At 44.5% G+C, this 22,076-nt stretch overlaps 1 protein-coding gene across 5 annotated transcripts in view; it reads left to right on the top strand.

Annotated features, from left to right (window-relative positions):
- Positions 1 to 956: 956 nt before the first annotated feature.
- STARD3NL (STARD3 N-terminal like) overlaps positions 957 to 22,076 on the top strand; it is a 45,541-nt gene continuing 24,421 nt past the window's right edge. For 2 of the 5 annotated variants that reach the window (XM_090050106.1, XM_090050104.1), the window contains exons 1-2: positions 958 to 1,247; positions 4,036 to 4,130. The gene's annotated coding sequence lies outside the window, so the exon portion shown is untranslated. Of the gene's footprint in view, positions 1,248 to 1,697; positions 1,845 to 4,035; positions 4,131 to 22,076 lie in introns of all 5 variants that reach the window. The other 3 variants (XM_090050105.1, XM_090050110.1, XM_090050107.1) reach the window with 3 other exon arrangements.

The raw sequence follows: 22,076 nt of genomic DNA, 5'->3' as shown, positions 1-22,076 counted from the left end.
TTTTACCCCTCAGAATAAAGCCAGGCCAAGCCGCTGTGCAACTGGGTCAAGGCTGGGCCAAGCCCCTTTCCCCCAAGTGGATGGATCAGGACTGGGGTTGGGCTATTCCCCTTTGCGTGCTCACCCCAGGTGCGGGACTGCATCCATGGTCTGGATCCGGCCCATGGAGGGATGAGGCACTACCTGTCCAGTTATAGGACAAAAAAGTTGGCCTAGTGCAGGGGTGTGCAGAATGGATCAGCTCCATTTCCCTGTGTCCCTGCGGCCGGTTTCCGTGAGACCCTGGCAGGGGCTGGGCCGTAACAGCATGAGGCCAGGGTTTCCGTGGCCAGTGGGCCCGGGCTGGGATCTTGCAGTGGTGCTAGCTTGGTCCAGAGCCAGTGAAGGCCTGGGATCCGCTGCCTGCACACACCTGCCCACCCCAGCCTCATGGATCATGGACTTGGGCCTATTAGGGAAGAACTGTAAGTCTCCCTCAGTAGGCAGCTTGGGGAGACAGGTAAAATAGCACTTGGGCAGCAGCGCTGTTTTACAAAGCAAGGAAATGCCAGGAGCCTGCATGTCACACGTGGGACCTGCTTGACACACGGCTATTCAGACTCTCCCTGGCAGCACCTGCTCTCTGCCCCACGAGGCACCAGGCACTGGACAAGCCTGGACCGCTGGTCTGATCTCTCTGATGTGCCTATGCTCATGAAAGCCTGTTGAAGGCTCCCATCCGTGAGCCTTCAACAGGGACACAAACGTCCTCCGCCGAGAACTGTCAGGCTCACGGCAGGAACGACTGGGGGACTGGAGGGAGGCATTACGGAGGGAAGCCGCGTGCCTGCGCCACAACCAATCACCGCGGGTTTGGGCAGCAGTAAGGCCCCGCCCCCTTGTATTCAGTAAAGCGGCATTTGCTCATGCGCCATGCCTCAGCGCGCGAGGTGGACCTAGGGTGTCCCAAACCCGGCGGGAGGGGAAAAGCGGTTGACGTAAGGGGGTCACGTGTCCCAGGACGCGCAGCAGCACGTGCCTGGCCCCCGCCTCGGCCCCAGAGCGCGCCGCGGCGCAGGAGACCTTAGGGTCAGCACCACGCCCCAGGCCCCGCCCCCCACAGCTGGAACAGCGCCGCAGAGCAGAGGGCCGGGGGGCGGGGTTGCGCCGCGCCGTAGCCCAGCCCTCTGCCCGCCCTGGCGCAGCCTGCGGCTGTGCACGGCTTGCTGCAGACGGTGCCCGTCCCGGTCCGGAGCCACGCGTTTTGGGTAAGGTACCGCCGCACCAGGAAGCGCCCGGTGGGGGTTCTTAAGCGCTACGTCACCGCCCCTCTCCTCCCCCCCTCCGTAGGCGCCGGCATCGCCGGGCTGGAGGGTGCGTCACTCCCCGCAGGGCCAGAGCGAGGCTGAGCGCCACCAGTTGGCTGCCGCCTGCGCGTGGGGGTGCGATGCGGGAGGGGTTAAGCGCGGCTGACAGGTCCGCAGTGGGCAGGCGGGGGCGGGGGTCCGGCTGCGCATGCGCCGTGGCTCCGCCCCAGCCCTCGGAGTGGGCACGGAGTGGGGGTGGGGCTTAGCTGAGGGGGCAATCGTAGGGGAGGGGCCGGAGGGGGAGCGGGGAATAGGGCCGTGCCAACAGGGGTGGTGGGAAGGGGGGTGCAGATGGAGATCAGACCCGAGGGTTCAAATTCTGGTCCTGTTTGATGCCTGATTCCCCACCAGCCTGCTGTACCCTCCTCCCACCTCCCAGGCGTGCCCTGGGAGCCCCTCCAGGTGCCAACTGCGGGTGCTAATGCTACATGGCAAGAGAAACCCCGAGGTCTGGAACAGGAATCTGTGGTTGTGGCCTTCCTGCATTCTCTGTGGCAGGTCAGCTGCTCCCATATCTTTCAGTGTTCAGGAAAAAAAAATGTGAAAGAGGTGGCGTTTTCTGTGCTTGTCCAGGGGTGCCTCGGGTCTGAAACAGTTGAGAGCCGCTGCGTTATGTAGTGGGAAGCCCTTCCTAGCTCCAGAGGGGCTTGAAATAGACCGAATCTCTGTGGCTGGAAGCTTTTAAGGTCAGCTTAGATGAACCTATGTGTAAGATGGTTTCAGAGCACCAGTTCTTAACCAAGGTGCTAGGAAACCTGGGATGCTTTGAGATCCCTTCACAGGTGCTACAGGAGGACATGCAGTGTTACTGCTGTGAGAGAGACCTGAAGGGTGCATCTCCAGCAGCAGGAATATGCATTTCCCTGGGGACAAGTAGTAGCTGCACACCTTATGCCACTGCTCCTTTTCCGTGAGGGAACACCTGTGTCGCATGTGCTATGGCACACAGCAGGTTATGCTGGGTAGGATAGGGGAGGCTGGGGGCCAGAAACTATACTGGCCCCAGCAGCCTTACTTGGGGGCTTCCTGGGCTGCAGCTGTGGCAGGGAAGGCTGGCTGGCCACCAGACTGTGGCTCTGGCTGGCCAGGCTCTGACTTTGGGTAGTACGCGTTACTGCCACATGCGCTTCCCTGCTCTTTCTGATGTAGTATTTTTTTCAAGAAACCCCACCATGCTGCAAAGTAGCAGCACAGGAAATGCCTGCATGTGAGATGTGTGGCACCGCAGGTGGGTCTGCAGCGTCACATCCCACACGTCTGCGTTCGTTTGGATGTGCCCAAAGTTTTCAAGTAGTGATCCACAGTGTTAAAACATGCTGCCCTGTTGTGGGCTTTCTGAGCCCTTTGCAACAGAAGAATGGCTCTGGTGTTTTTCTGCAGTCAAAAAATGAGTGAATGCTAAGAGCTGGCATTCCCTAAGAGGTGCTTCAAGCCTAAGGAGGAGTGCTTGAGTCTAAAATGGTTGAGGGCCACTGCTTTAGACAGAGCTGATCCTGCCTTGAGGAAGGGTTGCCCTAGCTGGCCTTTTGTAGGGGTTTTCAGCCTAATTTTCCTATGTATGTTTCCGTTCAAAACCATGATAGTGGAGGGGCAACGGCAGTAAGGGCGTGTTATTTGCCAGCCAGTGGTCCTCTTACGTGTGGACCAATGTCTTTCTAGGGAAGAGCTGTAGGAGGAGTTGGAGTCAGAACTGAAGGAGGAGTTAGTTATCCATAACTCCATCAGGGAAAATGTAGGAAGATTGGAAAGAGCCCAGGGAGTGAGCAACAAGACTGATTAGAGGCCATAAACAAATAGGGTTTATGAGCAAAGGTTGAAAGAACTGGGATTATGTGGCCTGGAGAAGAGAAGATTGAGTGACAATATGGTAACAGTGGTCAAATATATAAAGGGTGGCTTCTAAGGGAGATGACATTTGACTGCTTTCTGTGACTGCAGGAGGCAGGATAAGACAAAATGGTCTTAAATTACAGTCAGTGAAACTTAGACTAGACATTAGGCGGAACTGTGAAGGTGGGCTGAGTATTGGAGCAGGTCATCTAGAGAGGATGTGGGATCTTTATTATTGGGAGGTTTTTTTAAGAGCAGGTTGAGGGGGATGATTTAGAACAGTGTTTCCCAATTGGTGTGCCATTAGGCATGTCCAGCTGTGCCATGGCATTTTGGGCTGGAGCCATGCCCCCCACCTGCTGCTGCTCTGGGCAGCCAGACTGGGGGGGCATCAGCCAGTGATTCAAACACCAATCCACCTGCTTCCTGTTGCTTGCTACCCCCCTGTCTTCGGCATTCAGCCGCTTGCCACCCTAGTCCCCCTGCTCTGCAGCGTTTGGCCGCTCACCCCCACCCCTGCTGCAGCGTTTGGCCACATGCTACTTTCCTCCCAGCCTCACTCAGCCAATGTGCCGTGGGGTGGGGGAGGCCATGTAAGTGTGCCACGGGGTGAAAAAAGTTGGGAAACCCTGGTTTAGAAATAGATGATCATTCCCTGGGCTCGGACTATAGGCACCTCCTGGAATCCCTTCCAACCCTACTTTTCTGTGATTCTTAGTGCAGGAATTGGTCTGGAAAGCTCTAGTGTAAGCTCTGTAGCCTGCATTTTGTGCAGCTTTCATTAGGTATACAGATCAGTCGATGTTTATTTTGTTGCTGTTTACAAAACTTAAGATTTTTCTTTTTCTCCCCCCAACAGGTTGTCAGTTTAAACAAATGACCTGACCAGTAAGCTTCATAAGACAATATACTGAGATATTTTGTTTCTTACTGGTAACATCCAAACAAATTAAGGTGGGGACTTTTGAATCTTATAATATAATTATAATATTAATTATAGCTTGATAGAGATATTATATCTATAGGGATTGATTCTCATATATTCATTCTCATATTCATTCTCCTAGATGCATGTAATAGTAAGAATTTCCTGTTTGGGTGGGCATTGACAAAGCTAAGCTGGGATACTCTTGGGAGGTTTTGTTTTTATGCTGATATTTTTGTTCCTTCTTAAGTTGTTTTATTCTCTTGTTCATTCTTCTATTTTATAAGTTTTTCTGTTCTGTTATTGTAAGCTTCTCTGAGCCTTGTTGGAAGGACAGCATATACATTGAATAAGTAAATAATATTTGCATGAATTGCTGAGAGGTGTTTTCTCATCTGTATATCAGCAAAGTTTTAACTGATTCCAAAGCAAGATGTTTATCAGCGAGGTTACTTTTTTGCAAGTTAAATACTGCACATATTTTAGCCAAACACATACAGCAAAGAGAACCTGTATGTTCGATTTCTCTGCCGGGAATGTCCAGTCAACTTCCAGTTTTGTGATAACCAGGCCTAGGTGAATGCACTGACTGATAGTGCTTAACCTCAAGAAAAAGCAAACAAGTTTGTATTGCTAAACCAGAAGCCTGTACTAATGCAGTATTTCTGCACGTAAAAAAATCATTTAAGTATTTGATTAACCATGAATTTTATTATTTAATGTATTAATTCTTTCTTTTTGTCATAAATCTTGCTAGATAATTGATTTCTTCACTGTGGTGGTGAGGATCAGGAGTGATGAAAGCTTAATCATAGTGAAAGCTCTATTGCTCTTCCTAAAACAAAATTAAGTAACTTGGTTTATTTAGATTACTAGCTTGATGTTTAAGAGGAAGGCTGTGTATTTTGTGTCCTCAGTGTCTGGTTTAAGGATGTCAGTTCTCATTCTTTGTAGCAGAAATTGGTCACCTTTCCCAGGTCAGCATGAACTTGGCCAGAAGGTGTGTGATGCAGTATGTTCAGATAATGCAAAAAATAGAATGAATGTTGAAGCAGAACCAATAGTGAGTTTGGTATTTCAGCTCCTTAATTTTCTGGTAGGTTAAAGTGTCAGTGGTTGAGTTTGTAACATCTTCCATATCATTTTGATCCAATTGGTTAGTTGTTTTTTTTTCCTCATGGAATAATAGCTTGGAAAATTGTGCCCATATTGACTTGTAAAAAATATTTAAGTGTGCTGTGGTTGTTTTCTGTAGGTTCAGATGGACATGGATTTAATTTTGGTGCTTTGGAGTTGGAATGTTATCTCCTTGACTTAGATGTACGGTGTATTGCATGCAAGCACAAAGATTCAGGATTGAAAAAAGGCTTTTACTTGCCTGGAGTATGTCATTATCCATATTTACTGTAAACTATCAGTTCTCTTTCAGTACCTAGTGTTCCCATTGCTATTGTTCTGTCAGCCCCACAATTAACTAATTCCCCTTATTTTTAGGGTTTCTGTTTTGAGCCTGCTAGGAGAAGATGTGAAAATGATGGGAGGTAGAAGCTGTGATGCTAACTAGTTCCTGTCATTTTAAGGCCTCTAATAGCAGCCCTTTGGTAATTCTTTCCTCTTCATTTTGTCTGGTGTGGTTAATGGGAGTACAGTTACAAAGTAGTTTCATAGTTTCTAGGGTCAGAAGGGACCTGAGTAGATCATCTAGTCTGACCCCCACCATGGCAGGAAAGATTACTGGGGTCAAATGACCCCAGCAAGGTGTTCATCTAACCTCCTCTTAAAGACTCCCAGGGTAGGAGCCAGCACCACTTCTCTTGGAAGTTGGTTCCAGACCCTAGCCACCCTGACTGTGAAGTAGCGCCTCCTGATATCTAGCCTAAACCTACCCTCTGCCAGCTTGTGACCGTCATTCCTGGTCACTCCTGGCAGTGCTCAGGGGAACAGGGACTTCCCCACTGCCTGCTGATTCCCCCGATCAGTTTATAACAGGCCACTAGATCCCCCCTCAGCCTTCTCTTATGGAGGCTGAACAGGTTCAGGTCCCGGAGCCTCTCTTCGTAGGGCCTGCCCTGCTGCCCCCTGATCATGCAAGTGGCCCGCCTCTGGACCCTCTTGAAGTGCGGCGCCCATAACTGGATGCAGTACTCTAGCTGTGGCCTGACCAGTGCCGCATAGATGGGGAGGATCACTTCCTTGGACCTGCTTGAGATGCATCTGGGGATGCATGACAAGGTACGATTGGCCTTCTTGACTGCATCCCCACACTGCTGGCCCAAGTTCATCTTGGAGTCAGTGATGACTCCAAGATCCTTTTCTGCCTCTACTGACAAGAGGGGAGTTCCCCAGCCTGTAGGTATGGTGCCGGTTGTTCCTCCCCAGGAACAGTGTTGAATCCCATCCTGTTCTCATCCGGCCACCCCTGTAGCCTGTCTAGGTCCGACTGGAGCCTGTTCCTCCCTTCTAGCATGCCCACATCCCCCCACATCTTGGTGTCATCAGCAGATTTGAACAGGGTGCTTTTTACCCTCTCGTCCAAGTCGCTGATGAGTCCAAGTAGAAACAGTTACAATTACAAGTACAGATATGCAGTTAACGTAAGTATAATTAAGGTACCAAATAGACAGTAGGGCTGAAAGATGCTAGGCACTTAACTGATATGCAAATAAACCCAGTTTGTTACAATGTAAACAGTAGGAAACAAACTGGGACTGGCATTTGTATAATGCAGTTAAGCAAATTATGCACTTACCTACAATGCATGCAAGTGGAGCACACTGCTCCTGTTTGACTAAATTCTCACAAAAGTGCTCTTCTGTAGTTTTCTGGAATCCAGTTTACACTGTTATCTGGTGCCATGATCTCTTATGTGATGTATTATTTTTAGGCTTAATTTTTCCTGGTTAAATTGTAATGATGGTCTCTCATGATGACTGGGACATACATTAATAGCTTCCTTGTAATGTTCTGCTCAGCTGGCTATAATTGATAATGAGTATGATTTTAAATTAGGAAACAAGAAACCTTAGGTCAAGCAGTAGATACTGCTAGTTGTTTACTTATTTATTTTGCACATGTACTTTTGATTTTCCTAAAGAAAGGTTGATTTACACTGGTTGCTATTATTCCGGTCTTGCCAATCAAAAGGTGTGTCATGCCTGTGCATATTACTTTAAAGTTTGATATAGGTTAATATATATACATGTTCAGTTTAATACTTTTCACCTTTTATAGGTTTCCCTCCCTTTTTGCCAGTTCTTTATGTGTGTATTTGCTCTTATGCGATGACCCTTTTTGTACCAAACATTTGTTATATTTGTTACTATTATGTGATTGGTGTGGTGGAAGCCTGCAGTCAGCTGCTTTGTGCAGTGCATTGTGGCAGTGACACGCACCAAAATATAGTCTCCTGTGTGGATCTGTGCTCTTCATTTGCTGTCTGTGACATGTGTTTCTGTAAGTATCAAAATTGTCTTGTAAAAGTGGTAGAAATGGGTCTGGAGGTCAGTACAGTTGAGGTCTTGGAATGTATCCCTATTTGTTACATTGTAAAGTATTTTTCTGTTTATGCAAATTCAAGCTGTGCGCCATTTTCCAGGAACGCATGTACAACATAAAGTGAAGAAAACCTGTATGTGTTACTGAATGGTGAATGATGTGGTTTTTTTTGCACTAGATCCCAATCTGTGGTACATGTATCACCAGTGATATGCAGATAATCTGTCAGTGGTACGTGTTAACACATTTATTATAATTACTTTATATGACAAAAATTTGCTGGAGGTACTTAATGTTGAACTGAAAAATTTGCTGGTGGTACTGAAGGTAGTATTGTTTTAAATCGGTGGGAGTACTCTGTCAGTTTGGGAACCACTGTACTAGATGATGATGGTGATTTTTAGTTGTCATTTCTGTCAAGCTGCATATGGATGGAAATTTGCATTCTGTTAAAATGCATAAAAACACTTCTATGTTGTCAGTTGGATACTATTTTTAAAATTTAATGTAAGGTTAACTAAACATGTTTTGCATTTAAAGTTGATTAGTTACTTAGGAGAATTATCAGTAATTACTGAATTGAAGTGATTTGTTTCTGATCACTGTACCCAGAGTGTTAGCACTTCTAGATCTCATCCTTATAAGCCCTCACACTTAGATTAGAAAAGGAAAAAACTTGCTTGCATTTTTGCTTTCCAGTTGGTCATTGAACTAAAGTAGGTGAAGGAACTGAAAAGAAGGAGGATGTTGTTTCTGCTTCTGCAGAAGAGACCATGGTTTTCAGAAGCAGATCTAGTACTTAAAATGGCTCTAGCTGATCATTGTCACCATCCAGTGATTTCACTTTGTCTAAAGCCCTGGCAGTAAATATTTACTTGAATATAGTTTTCCATATAGGATGATAACTTTAGATTTTATTAATTTAAGTTTTAAATTAGGTTTGGTTGGTTAATTTAAACATTTTCTTTAAAAAAAAAACAAACCCAAACCTTCCCTTCTTATTCTCTGGTAGCTTAAGAACCCTTTCTGCCTTGATGTATCAAATTTAGCTAGTAATAAGAATGAAAACACTGGGTTTGGAAAACACTATAAGAAATGTTCCAGCTCATTTTACAGAGGATTATTTTTATGATCAATCTTTGTTATCTTTTTTTTTTTTTTTAATTTAATTATTTGTTTATTTTTAAATCATGATGCCAAATTCTACTGGGTATTAGCTGGTGATTTGCAGAGGACAAGAATGATTTTTTTTCAGTAAGCAGTGGAAAAATAGCCTGTTTCGTTATTTGGGGATATGCTGGCAGTGTAGAACCATCTTAGAAGCATTGAAAGATCAGGCAATTTTTTTCTGCCAAAAATAAATAAGAAAAGGGCAATGGCAAGAGATTCCCAGTCTGTTTTAAATATAAAGTTAAATGGTGATTTAGTTTTCATTAGCTTTCACCCATCACCTCCATAAAACACATCCATCGTGGGATGCATATCAAAAGGATAAGGAAGTCAGAATTGTGTGGTATTAAAAAACTATGATTTAAGTGTAAGGAACGTCTGAAAGGGAGACTGTATTTATTTGGCTCATTAGGGGTGACCTGTATTTTGAGGAACACAATTTCTCTAATCAGTATATGGTAATGATAGTTGTAACTTTTCTTCTCTGTGATTAAGGCTTTCTTAATTTCTGCAGATTCAGCAAGTACATTTCAAGATCTCGCTACTTATTATCTAATATTGTAAAACATTAAAGGATTGTTTTTCCCAAAGGTGCCAACTGTGTATAAGCTGAGATCTGATGGACCATGAAGTAGATTTTGAAAGGAGCAGGAGATGGGGCCTGTGGATAACCTAGGATTTTACTTTTATTAAGAAGAGTAAATTTGTGGTATTCTTTGCCTTTCAAAGGTCTTGAACTATCCTTTTGTTTTACTTCAGTTTTATGTAATAACTAAGTCTTTCCTCCAACAGGGTGTATCTACACCTGCTAATTAGCACAGAGGAATAAACTGTAGCACATATTGCATATTGCTCTGAGTTTATTGCTCCCAGGTGCCACATTTGAATGTGTGCCTGGGACTGCAGCATATTGAGCCAGGTTGCAGCAGCTCCAGCTGTCAGGGGACCTGGGCTGCTCCGACCTGGCTCAGCATACTGTGGAAGGGCTGGCTGGAGCACAAGGGTGCTTCAGTGTGGAGCTAGCTGGCAAGCAGCCCCTGCACTGTAGCACCCTCATGCCCCAACCACCCCCTCAGCATCTACACATGAGTTGCTGCACCCTTAAAAACTCTGTCATAGGGTAGTACTTGTATTTATAAGAGCTAACCTGTGGCAGAGTTAATTAGACATTCAGTCTTTAATTGGGCAGCTCCACAGTAAATGTCTCATGTAGATGCACCTACAGAGAATAGACTTAAACTTGTGTTCGCAAGCGTTCTTGCTAATAGTTTCTTATTTACCTGAATTACAAATGGCCTTAAGTGCCTTTTGACTCCTAAGAACAGAGCACACTTAAATACAGTTTTCTAGAAAACTGTATTTAGGTTTGTTTAAATCAAGGGTATCAAGGGATGTGTAACACTGGATTGAGCCTATGAACTATCCCGTGTGCTGTGTGCAGTATGCGCCCTGTACTGCATTTAGGAAGCGGGTTTTTAAACCTAGTGCCCCAAGAATTGACATAACACTCAGTTGATAAATAGCAGAAAGGCTTGCTTTAATAACTACCAAAAAGCTACAAAACTAAATGACAGAAAAAGACTCTTTCCCAATATAAAAGGAACCGGTAGTCCTTGTATTATCTTAGCTGCAAAAGAGATCTTTACCCAATGCAGGCATGAAGAAGTTCTTGTTCAGCCTCACAGTGTGGATCTTTCGCCAATCAGCTTGGTGGCAGGATGGTTTCTTGGTCTTCCCTGGACTGCACACACCTTGCTGGCAGTTCTGTCTTGCTTTATACTGTTTAATTGTATAGCTTCCAAACATTTTTCCTTGATAGTTGGCTGATTAAAGTCTGGACAAAACAGGGAAGAAAAGGATGACCATCATATCACAACTATTAAATTGCCTAGCTCCTGTTTTGGAGTTGTTTAGGTGTAAAGACTTGTGTTTCTCTGCAGCCCCTGCAAGTAGGTTAACTACAGGTGATGGGCCTGAGTGGTTAAACAGGATGATCACAGGTGTTACTAGACCTGCTTTGGGGTATTTGTATATCAGTGGGGCAGATTTGCAGTAGCTTGTACCAGTGATGGTCTGTTTACTGAACTCCAGAGAGAGACTGAATAGTTGAGACATTTGTAACACCTTAGACGTTGGATGCCTGTTTGGATAAATGTTAGCATGTCACGTACAGGACATTTTTTCAGTATTCAATGCAACTTTTACAGGTTTTGCTTGAAATGTATATTTAGTCTTTTGTTGCATGTTCAGTTGAAATGCATATGTAGTTACCTTGCCTTCACTGGCTCAGCCTTTCCTTTGGCTTTCTTAGCTTGGAAATACACATGTGATGAGTGTGTCAGGTCTCTGCCAACAACCAATTTTATTATTTTACAGCATGGGTCTGGTATTGGGTACTGCAAGCACTCTGCTGTCTTGATGCCTAATGGGTTGCAAGCCATTAGCAGAGATTGATTTTCTTGTGGCAGTCTTGTTACTGCAATCCAGTCTTGCCCCAGCCATTATCTTGCATTACTGTACAAGAGACGCTGTCCAAGCTTTCACAGTTTTCATATGCAGCAAGCACCCTGGACCAACCCCACATATATAATGGCTCTAGCCTTGAGTACTGCATGCGGCACCCATGCTGGCCTGGCTTTGTACATTGGCTCTGGCATGTAGGTCTGGTCTGTGGATTACATCTGGACTGGCTCTGAATTCAGTGTGTAGGGCTGATCTGGTGAGGGTGCGCTATACAGCATGTGGCAGTCTGAGCCTCACCTCATGCCGTGTGTGAGGCTGGGGCCTGCGTGTGCTGCATGTGGTGGTGTTAGAGCTGGTCTACATAAGCAACACCATGGCCTTGACACCCTGGGTTTAAATCTTGGGGATTCTTGCAGGCCCTTTCCTGTGTGGATGTGCTCATGCACATGTGCAAAAGTCTTGGTTTCAAATGCTAAAACAAAGGCTTGGATATCTACAACTTTAATTTTAAAAAAAATAGAAAAAACGGAAAAATACGCTATTCAAGATGCTTTGTTTGCAGCTCTTCACCTCGTCTTGCTTCTGGACTCTTCAGCTCAGGTTGCTAGTTTGTAGTTCCTGTTCACACTCTTGGAGGAGCCAGACAATGATGTTCTGTTGGCAGAATACGTGTTGCTAACAGGCCACCTTTGGGGGCAGAGAGAGACTAACTGAAAGCTAGAGCAGCATGGTTGTTTGATCTGACTTCCACTCCCCAGACTGGTAAGTTTTGGAGACTCTGGAACATCAGCCTTCATTCAGAAAACTTAATGATCCCAAAAAGTACACTTCTCAGTAGTATCTGGCTACAAATTTCATTTGTTCTCCCCAGCAGCACCTCTGTCCAAGATCTTCAGATCAGTCTGGTGCAAGACTATAGAGCCCCATAGCAGTCCAGTCAAGTTTAAATTAGGTCAACACTCATGAGTATTAGTTGCTTAAGGCAGTAATTTTAAAAAAACGGTGTGTTTTTTATATCCAAAAGTCTGTGCATGACTCCAAGTTTACCAAAGGTGCAGACGCATATGAGCATTTTTGATGAAGCTGGCATGTTTTTAAGAGGTTTTGTTGCTAGTTTCTGCCAAATGCAATGTAAAACCCCCATAAAATAACTACTAAGAAAAGTTCTGGCGCAACAAAAACAGTTGCTCAGCATTCATTCATTTGCAAAATGAAAATAAAATAGCTCTTTTTTTACCTTGGAGAACACACAACACCAACCAGCAGAGTCTTCGTATGCCTGAAGAAGGGCATTTGTGCCCCAGAGCTTGCAAAAAACATTTTTTCCATCTATTTAGTTGGTCTAATAAAAGATACCACATCTACCCAAAGAATCTTGCCTGCCTGTCTTTTAAGTCGGAGTTTAATCAGCTCCAGCTAAAAACAGACTTTTTAGTTTTTCTTGCAAATGAGTTAATAACTTTTGGAAGTGGGCTATTGATTGGACAGCTTATTTTTTTTGAAGTTATGGTTAGGAAGTTACTAAAAAGCGTATTGGGGTGAAACCTGTTGACATACAAATTTTAACACTTTAAAATATGCATACTCATATGCATTGTTCGCACAGTATGTTGTGTACTGATCTTTTATGTTGGGTAAGAGAAGTTCTTTGAATCATCTTTTCCATCTTTAACATCATATACGTCACACTTCCTGCCAAACAAAAGAATATTCTGTATGGAACACTAGCAGAATAAAATACTCAGAATAAGGTGCCCTCTGTTCTGTGCCCTGACTTTAATAAGGACCGCATTATCACCGGACTGAGCAACACTGATTATAACATCTGAGGTTCATTCAGTTGCAACTTGCCAATGTCAGATACACCATCTCCTGTTTACAGTGCTCCTCTGCTGTCTACTTTGGATAGACTGGGCAACCCCTATATGACAGAATGAATGAACACTGCTCTGACATCAGCTGCAGAAAGATATGCAAGTCTGTGACAAAGCACTTTAATTTGGCTGGGCACTTCATCGCTGACCTTAGGGTGGTTGTTTGCAACAGCAAACTTTTAAAAACTGATTAGAACAGGAAATAGCAGAGCAAGAAATAATCCACAGATTTTAAAAGCAATCATTCTCCACAGACAGGGTGGGGAATGATTGCAGGCAGACCTGGACAGGTTAGAAAAGTGGATAGTACACAATAGGGTGCAGTACAACAAGGACAAGTGCAGACAAGGACAAGTACTGCACCTAGGGCCCAAAAATATCTAGCACACCTACTGGCTGGGAAGTGACCCTCTCAGCAGCACAGAAGCAGAAAGGGATCTGGGAGTCATCGTGGACTCCAAGATGAACATGAGTCATCAGTGTGACGAAATCATCAGCAAAGCTAACCACGCTTTTTATCATGTATCAGCAGATGCATAACAAATAGATCCAAGGAGGTGATACTTCTCCCCCATGTGGCATTGGTCAGACTACAGTTGGAGTACTGCATCCAGTTTTGGGTGCCGTACTTCAAGTAGGATGTTGATAGACTCGAGAGGGACCAGAGGAGGGCGACTTATACAGTTAGGGACTTGCAGGACAAGCCTTATGAGGAGAGACTGAGGACCCTGGATCTCTTCAGCCTCCTCAAAAGACGACTGAGAGGTGATCGTGTGGCTGCTTACAAATTCATTAAGGGGACACAGCAAGGAATTGGAGATGCTCTGTTCACCAGGGCCCCTCTTGGGGTAACAAGGAACAATGGTCACAAACCAACAAATAGCAAATTTAGGCTAGCTATCAGGAAAAACTTCACGGTAAGGTTGGCCAAAATTGGGAATGGGTTTCCAAGGGAGGTAGGGCTCTCCCCTGTCTTGGGAGTCTTTTAGAGAAGGCTAGATAGGCATCTGGCTGGGGTCACCTGACTCCAGCACTCTTTCCTGCCTAGGCAGGGGGTTGGACTCAATGATCTGTTGAGGTCCCTTCCAACACTAGCATCTCTGAATCTTCAAAACCCCTCATTAAAATGTGCTGTCTTTCTTGTGTGCAATTTTCCTTGTGTTTTTTTCTCTTAAATGAACAGTTATAAAGGATTGAAATAATATTTTCAGTGCACAGTGATGTATGTAATGTAGTATCCTGCATTGCTTCATGTATTCAATCCATTGTTTCTGCCTCTGCTTTCAGAGTCATTTTAGTAAGATCTAATGTTACCTGTGTGTGCACATGCATATTTGTTTTATTTTAAGTACGCAGAGTCTTTCTGGGCATTGGCAGTTAGAACATTTTTTTCCTAAGTAGCTACATATGTAATAAGTGTGTGGACACAAGAGGTGTATTTAGTTATTGACTACCCATATTCGTTGCTGTAAATCTCCCAGGCAGTGGGGACTGTGTGGAGGTTCTGAATCTTGTTCATATTATTAAACAGTCTACACAATGAAATGTATATTTAATACTTTTTCTTATACATTTCAAGCAATGTGTGTTGGGTAGTACTCTGGTGAACAGAGAAAATATATTAAAACTGTGACTCACAAATTTCTGGTTCACATCAATGTTTGAAGTTTTCCCTATCAGTCCTTGCTGATGCATGCAGACAAAATTATTACATGAAAAGCAAGCCAGTCTTACACTTCTAATGGTCTGTGTCTGGTTACCTTTTATTGAACCAACTCTATAGTTGGGAGAGATGTTAGACAGACTTTTGACACGCGGTCCTGTGCTTCAGGTCTTCTGGGAAGTAAGGTTGCAATTGTTGCATTTGGACATAGACTCAGTCTTGACATCTTCAGTAAGTTATGAAATTGAAAGTACAGAGCAGCAAATTAATAATAAATGTTACTATTCTTTACTTAAATGAAAGGAGCTGTGAACTGATAAGGAAGAGAAGATACAGAGGACGTTAGAGGTGTAAATATGGGAATGAAACAACCCAAGTGAAATTCAGGTTGAAACAATGCAGCCTAATTTGCATAGGAAAAATAGGATGGAATACAGATTTAGTGATGGAGAAATAACAGTAATGCTATTCAACCTTCAGGGGTGCTAATGGAATAGAAACAGTTTTAATATCTGTATAATACAGTATAACAGCAAAATAAGCTAATGTTACTGGATTATATAGTCTTGGACATGTCACGGAGAAACAAAGGTAGTACCTTTTTATGATTTGTGAGACTGAATCTTTAGCGTGCTGAAATTTGTCTTATTTTACATCACCTGTATTTCTGGCATCATGGCATCAGCTGGTAAATATATACTGTTTCAGAACAAATAATGGAATAACTCATAATATTTTTGCTTTTGTCTACTTCAGATTTTTCTATTAATAATTTTGCAGCAGTTCAGAGAAGCAGAATTTAGTTGGATCAAGATTTAGTTTGAGCTGTTGAGGATTGAGCTTGTCAGCAAAACCTGAGTTAGCTGCCCAGACAGGAAAGGGCAACCTGGCTTGCGTTGTGGGCACTAGTTGTGATAATATTACTCAAGAGACATGAGAGTGCCAGCAATAATTGTTTTTATTACTTCTGCAGAAGGGTAGACTCCCGCCTTATGGGCGGAGAGCTACTACAAGAGGGGTTTCACCTTCCATATTTATATGTTTGCTTTACATATGGTATAGTTAGTTGCGTGTGCGATAAGATTAGTCTTTTTGTTATACATAACATATTTTTCTGTTAGTTATAATTAACTCTTGCGTTGGGAATCATAAGGGCATCTTCCTCTTTCCAGTTGGGTCATGCCATCCTCGGATTAGACTTTTCTGTATTAGTACTTATATTTCCTAAAATTATATTTTAGTAGTACACATCTAGTCATTTATGCATAGGTTAAACTGCTTACTAAACAATCTGTTAAACCAACACTTAGAATACTTGAACTTATGAACTTATAAGCCTATGGTCTACTTAAACTTATGACCTTCTTAATTAAGCAGGCTAGCTATCTTTTATATTAAGCTCACAGGTGAAAAAAAGCAAGGATTATGAAATCAAGGGATTTAATACTGTGATGGATGGAATAAGGTTGGGAGAGAACATTTGTTTAGGTTGAGAAATGATTTAGCATATTCCTTTATGTAGGTCCAAATTTTCACTTTCACTTTTGGGAACTAACTGCATATTAGGTTAACTTTGCATAAATTCAGCTGCTTGTTTAAGCTGTTTTATAGATGTGGCTATATTGTCATCAGTAAGGTACTAGCTGTTTATTGCAAAATGCTATCTTATTATTGAGATGTAAATGATATTTATGGCTTTTGCGTGTAATTTCTTTCTACATTCCTCTTGTATTCAGTGACTGAATATGGAGTAGTATATGAACGTCATAAATGCACGGCTAAGTTAACATTACCCACCTGCTCTGATTTCGTATACCCAATGATTATCTTGCTAGAGAAATCAAAGCTGCAACCAATGAACCAGATCCATTGGGTCCTAGATATAGCAGATCTGGGTAAGGACAAGAAAATGCTATAAATATTGGCTCTTCTCTCATGATGTTACAGTTTTACATGCTGCAAACAGGCTGTTTTTGAAGACATTGTCTCCCAGTATTACATTAATATCAACTGGCTTCAGGAAACCCATAGTGATTCAAGGGAAGGATTGCCAGTTGTCATAGTCTCTGGTTTCAGCTTATAACTGTAATCTTCATGAGCAATGTAGCCAAATAACTTATGTAATGTCTAAGTTAACTAATATTGATAGTTTCTTTCTACTGACTCCTCTGATGATATAAGCATCAGTCAGGTTAAGGGGGCTAAAATTTGCAAGCCTTCTCATGATTTGTAGTCACCCACTACTGTGCCAGCACACCACTTGGGACTGTAGAGAATTTCTTCACAGTGGGATAAAACTTACAAACTTTGCTCCTCTCCATTGAATATAGAATCCTGGAATAATAAAAAAAAATAGAGTTAAAAGGGACCTCAGGAGGTCCACCCCCCTGCTCAAAGCAGGACCAGCTCTAACTATATTATGCCAGGGAAAGCTTTATTTAGCTAGGTCTTAAAAACCTTCAAGGATGGAGATTCTACCACCTGTCCAGGTAACCTTGTTTCAGTGTTTTACTCGTAGTGAGAAAGTTTGTCCTAATAGCTAACTTAAGCTTCCTTTGCTGCAACTTGAAATCATTGCTCCGTGTTCTGTCATCTGCCACAACTGAGAACGTTTTAGCTTCATCCTCTCTGAAACCTCCCTTCAGGTAGTTGAGGGCTAGTATCAGATTCCCACCCCCCTCAGTCTTCTCTTCTCCAGACTAAAAAAGCCCAGTTCCCTTAACGTCTCTTCAGAAATTGTGGACCACTGCCCCCTAACCATTTTCATTGGACTGGACTCTTTCCAATGTGTCTGCATGCTCTCTGTAGTGGGGAGCCTCAAACGGACACAGTACTCCAGATGTGGCAAGGGATACTCAGTGCTGAATAGAGGCAGATTACTTCCCTTGATCTGCTGGTAGCACTTCTACTAATGCAGCCCAAGATGCCATTGGCTTTCGTTGCAACAAGTGCACACGGTTGGCTCATTGAGCTTCTTGTCCACTAACCCCCTAAATCTACCAAACTCCAAGTAACCAGCAGTTTTTTACTCTGTCTGCTGGAACTATGGTTACTCTCTTGAAAATTGAGTCATCTCTGTTGGAGACCACTCTCTACCAGACAGCCCCAAGATCATTAGTTCCTGCTTCATCTAAATTTGGGTTAACATACCTACGGTGACCACAAGCCCAAGGCTATGTTTAAAAAAAAGTAGCCTAGGATAATTAAGCTAAGATCCCTGACTAGCATAAAATCTGAATCCTACACAGCATAAAATCTGAATCCTATCCTTACTTCCCAATAAAGTAAGCATGCTTAGAGTTTGCCAGAGAACAGTCTCTTCTACCTCCTACTCCGTCCTACGTGGTTGCCTAAAAAAAAAAAAAAAAATGTATGCATATATTCTTCTAGATGAAGAATATTTAAGGAGTTCTTCATGACCTGCAATGGAGAAATAATCAGCCACCTTCAAGGGAGCCTCAATGCAGTCAAGAGTATTCAGGGAAGAAGGAACCTCAAGAATAGATCTGTCAAAATCTACCGAGAAGCCATTGATGCTCATCAGCAGGGATCTGGGTTTTCCATTTGCTGCAGAAAAACACAGTTTTTCTCCTTTTAAAAGGGAGAGGGACCTGGTAGGGGGGGGTTGGCTCCCCACTGCTGTACACACTCCCAGCAAGGGGTCAGGTATCATAGCCAATGTGCTCGGGGAGCTGGGTGGTATATGTGTTTCTTCCCCCCCCCCCCCCCCCCGCCCCGGATTTGTGTGCCCACAGTGGGGCATGGGGCTGCAGCCTGGCCAAACCAGCATGGGCAGGAGCTGCCTCTGTAGCTCAGTGAGTGGGACCCAGCATAGGAGGGTGGAGTGGGACAGCAAAACTCACTGATGTCACTGGGATCACCACACTGCCAAAAGTAACTAACATATAGGGTGGGTGAGGAAGCTGTGCTGCCCTCGCTGTCTCCTGCTGCCAGCCGCTCACAGACTGAGCTGTGTTCTACCCTGCTGGCATGGCCTGGCTGCTGCCACCTCCCCTTGGGTCATCCGTGCTGCCCCCCACCTCCCCTCCCCTCTGGGGTAGAGACAGGGCCCAGTGTGCAAATGGCTAATGGCAGGAGGAGGTGAGGGCAACACAGACTCTCCCCCCACTTCTCCCCTCTCCTCATCTGTTATTCCTCACACTGCTGGCTGCATAGCTAGCACAAGGGTCCTGGCATTGGCAGCAACAACAAGTCTTGTTGCCCCTCTCTGCTGTCCTGTGCCAGGTCTTATCCACTAGGCCATGGAAGTGGCTCCTGTCCAGTGCAAGTCCAGCCAGTCTGCAGCCCTGTGCCCCACTGTGGGCACACAAATCTGGCAGGAAGTCACATGCCCCCCCCATATGACCTGATGTGTCACCTATGGTCAGGCAGCACCCCACCCCACACACCCCTGCCCTGCCCCACACACCCACCTCCCTGCCCCACACACTGCTGGGCTGGGACCTGGGTTCAGGGGCAGCAGGTTGGGAGTGAGGGTGATAAGCAGGGGTGGCAGGGGGGGCTGTGGTCTGGGAATGAGGGCACTGGAATATCAGGGCTGGTCAGCACCACAAAACAGCAGGGAGGACAGCTGCAGCTGAACCCGTATCCTGGTGAAGGGGGCAAGGGATACTCTGATTTTTCTCTAATAAAAAAACCAAAATAAAATGGCAAAATATATAAGTATTTTAATTGTATTATAATATTATAAAAGCTTTAATTTATCCGTTTGTATCCGTCTGTCCATAATGCTTTATTCACACTCCCATTTGGCTTATGGAAACAACCAGTTGGAGTACAAATAGTGTTGGGACAGGAGGTGGTGGCACGGCGGAGCACCACCATGATGGCAGGGACCTGGGACAGAGTGTTGGGGAACGAGGCCCCCTCGCCCTACTCCCTGGCGGTGGTGGCAACTGAGTGGACGGAACAGGGTGGTGGACAAGGACAACAGCACTGGCTTCGCCCCCCACCAGCCCAGCTCCCTACAATGGAGCAGTGGGGGATGGTGATGAGGCCAACTCCTTGCTCTGTGGGGGTGGGGAGTGGAGTTGGGATGCCATGGGGGAAGGGGGAGTGAGGCCACCGGCACTGCAGGGCTAATGCGGCAGTGATGGGGTGGGGAGAAGAGTGGACCTAGGCTGATACAGCAGCAGCGGTGGGGGGAGAGGAGGAGTGGGCCTGGGCCCAACACGGTGTGGGGGAGAGAAGCTGGCTCACCGTGACAGGGGGGCGTGCAGTGGGCCTGACCCGACTCGGCAACAGCAGGGGGTGAGGAGGAGTTGGCCTCCCGCCCAGGCCCAGGCCCATTTCTCCCCCGCATCAGCCCCAAGGCACTCCTCCTGCCCCTCTGCCCCCACTGCATTGTCCTGGTTCCACTGCTCTGCTCTGCTCCCCCCCACCAAACACTTCTCCCCACCCTCGGGCCAGCCCTCCCCCGCATTGGGCCTGGACCGACTCCCCTCTCCCCGTTACTGCGGCAGGTAAGGGGGAGTGGCCCTGGACGGGGGGGAGGGGCACAGGGCTCCATCCCTGTCCGCTTCCCCTGCCATCATTCTTGATGGGCAATTGGCTAGTTTTATTATAATGCTTGAGGCACTGGTAGGCTTCCAAATTGCTTTAAAATTGTTATTATATCTACAAAGCATTGTGTTTAATTGATAATTATGTATATAGTGGTGTTTCATTTTAATCATGGAAAATATGTGGATTTGGGGTTTTTTTATCAGAACATTTTGGATTTTTAAATGGAGAAAACCAGGATCCTTGCTTATCAGGAAACTTGGTGTGCTACAAAACCCACCATTCTATGGCAACAAAAGTTTATCCGAGTATTGTTGCTACGTTCTTGGTGAACGCTGCAAAGGTGACGTTTTTGAGGACTCGGTCAAAAAAGAGTAGGACCTATTCAGTAAATCTGTATCACTCAATCTACCAACCTTTCTGTGGGGAATTGAAAATAGGGAAGGGTCAGATTGGCAATGTGTCATCACTAATTCTTGTATATCCTCGAAAGATGGACATCCCGTATTGCTTTTTCTTCATATCTCATTTTTATGTAGAAGTGCCTAATAACTTTTTTTGGAATGTGGTTAAGTAGTACATAGAGCGAAGCCAGTATCACTTCTGAGCTGTAACTATTAGTTTGGCTAATTCAACACATTTAAAGCAGTGACAGAATATCTCTGGAGTGGTGATCTGGCAGGTTTTTGACCAAAGCACTCATGTAGCCAACACTATGTGCATTGAAAATGGATTCAAGAGTAGGGGAGAATAAAGTTGCCCTCCTTGAACTCGTGGTAGCCCATCTAGCTCACTAATTGCTATGCAGGATGTCAAGAGTTCTTCATACACGGATTAGCTCTTCCAAGTGTAAGACACTTTCCCAGAACTCTGGGCCACAAAACAAAAAGATTTTGGAAGACTGGATTCCATCAATACTTGGTGTTATTACCAACTGTATTTGATTTTTCACCAAGTAACTGTTAGCAGAGTTTGAGAGTTTGAAAAGCTGAACAATGATATGAGTTCCGTCAGTGACTGCTGAAAGCAATGGAAATGAAATGTGCTTCCTTCCTCTGTTGTGAGTCAACTTAACAAAAAATCAATAATTGTGCCACATTAGATTGTTCCATTTTATACAATACTGTCTTGCTAAAGTTGCTCAGATGGTCAAGTTGGAAACTGCTGGACTGCCTGGGGGAGTGACTTACCAGTTGTGATGTAGTTTAGGGCTCACTCTGCTGCTAAATTGGGGATTACTGTACTCTAGTTTATTTAAACAGTTCCTGTAGCAAATTAAACAGACAATTTAATAATAACATCATTCTCACAGGCACATTGGAACCAACAAAACTTGTATGCAGTGGCATAACTAAGTGAGATGATTAAGGGCAACTATCCTGGGTGCTGATTTGCATGGTTGGGAGCCAAAAAGGGGTGAAGCACTGCATTAATCTGTGTTTGTGTATTTCATTCTCCCTTCCTTGTTTTCTCATAACCAGAGATTGCATCTCTTGACAGGCACCTAAGTAAGTCCATTTGGAAGTGTGTTTTTGTTCAAATTTGTGAATGAGCATTATACTGCAGCATTTGACGTTTCTCATTTGGAAATCGGGGTTTAATATAAAAAAAAATCTTGTAGAGCAGTTTTTCTTATTTTCCGTACTGAAAATGGACTGTGATTTTTTTTTTGTGCATTAAAAAGATAAAAATTGCTCTTGTAATATTTTTGCTTGTTCTGAGCCCCACCAAAATAAGCCATTTCTGACAGTGATGATTGGGCAGTGCTTAGAGAGGAGGTGAATTCA

Source organism: Crocodylus siamensis, chromosome 5 (genome assembly GCF_052110815.1).
Source record: "Crocodylus siamensis isolate JL-2025a chromosome 5, ASM5211081v1, whole genome shotgun sequence".
In the NCBI taxonomy this organism is placed as follows: domain Eukaryota; kingdom Metazoa; phylum Chordata; order Crocodylia; family Crocodylidae; genus Crocodylus; species Crocodylus siamensis.
Note: the sequence above shows the minus strand (reverse complement) of the source record. Positions and strands in the feature narration are given on the sequence as shown.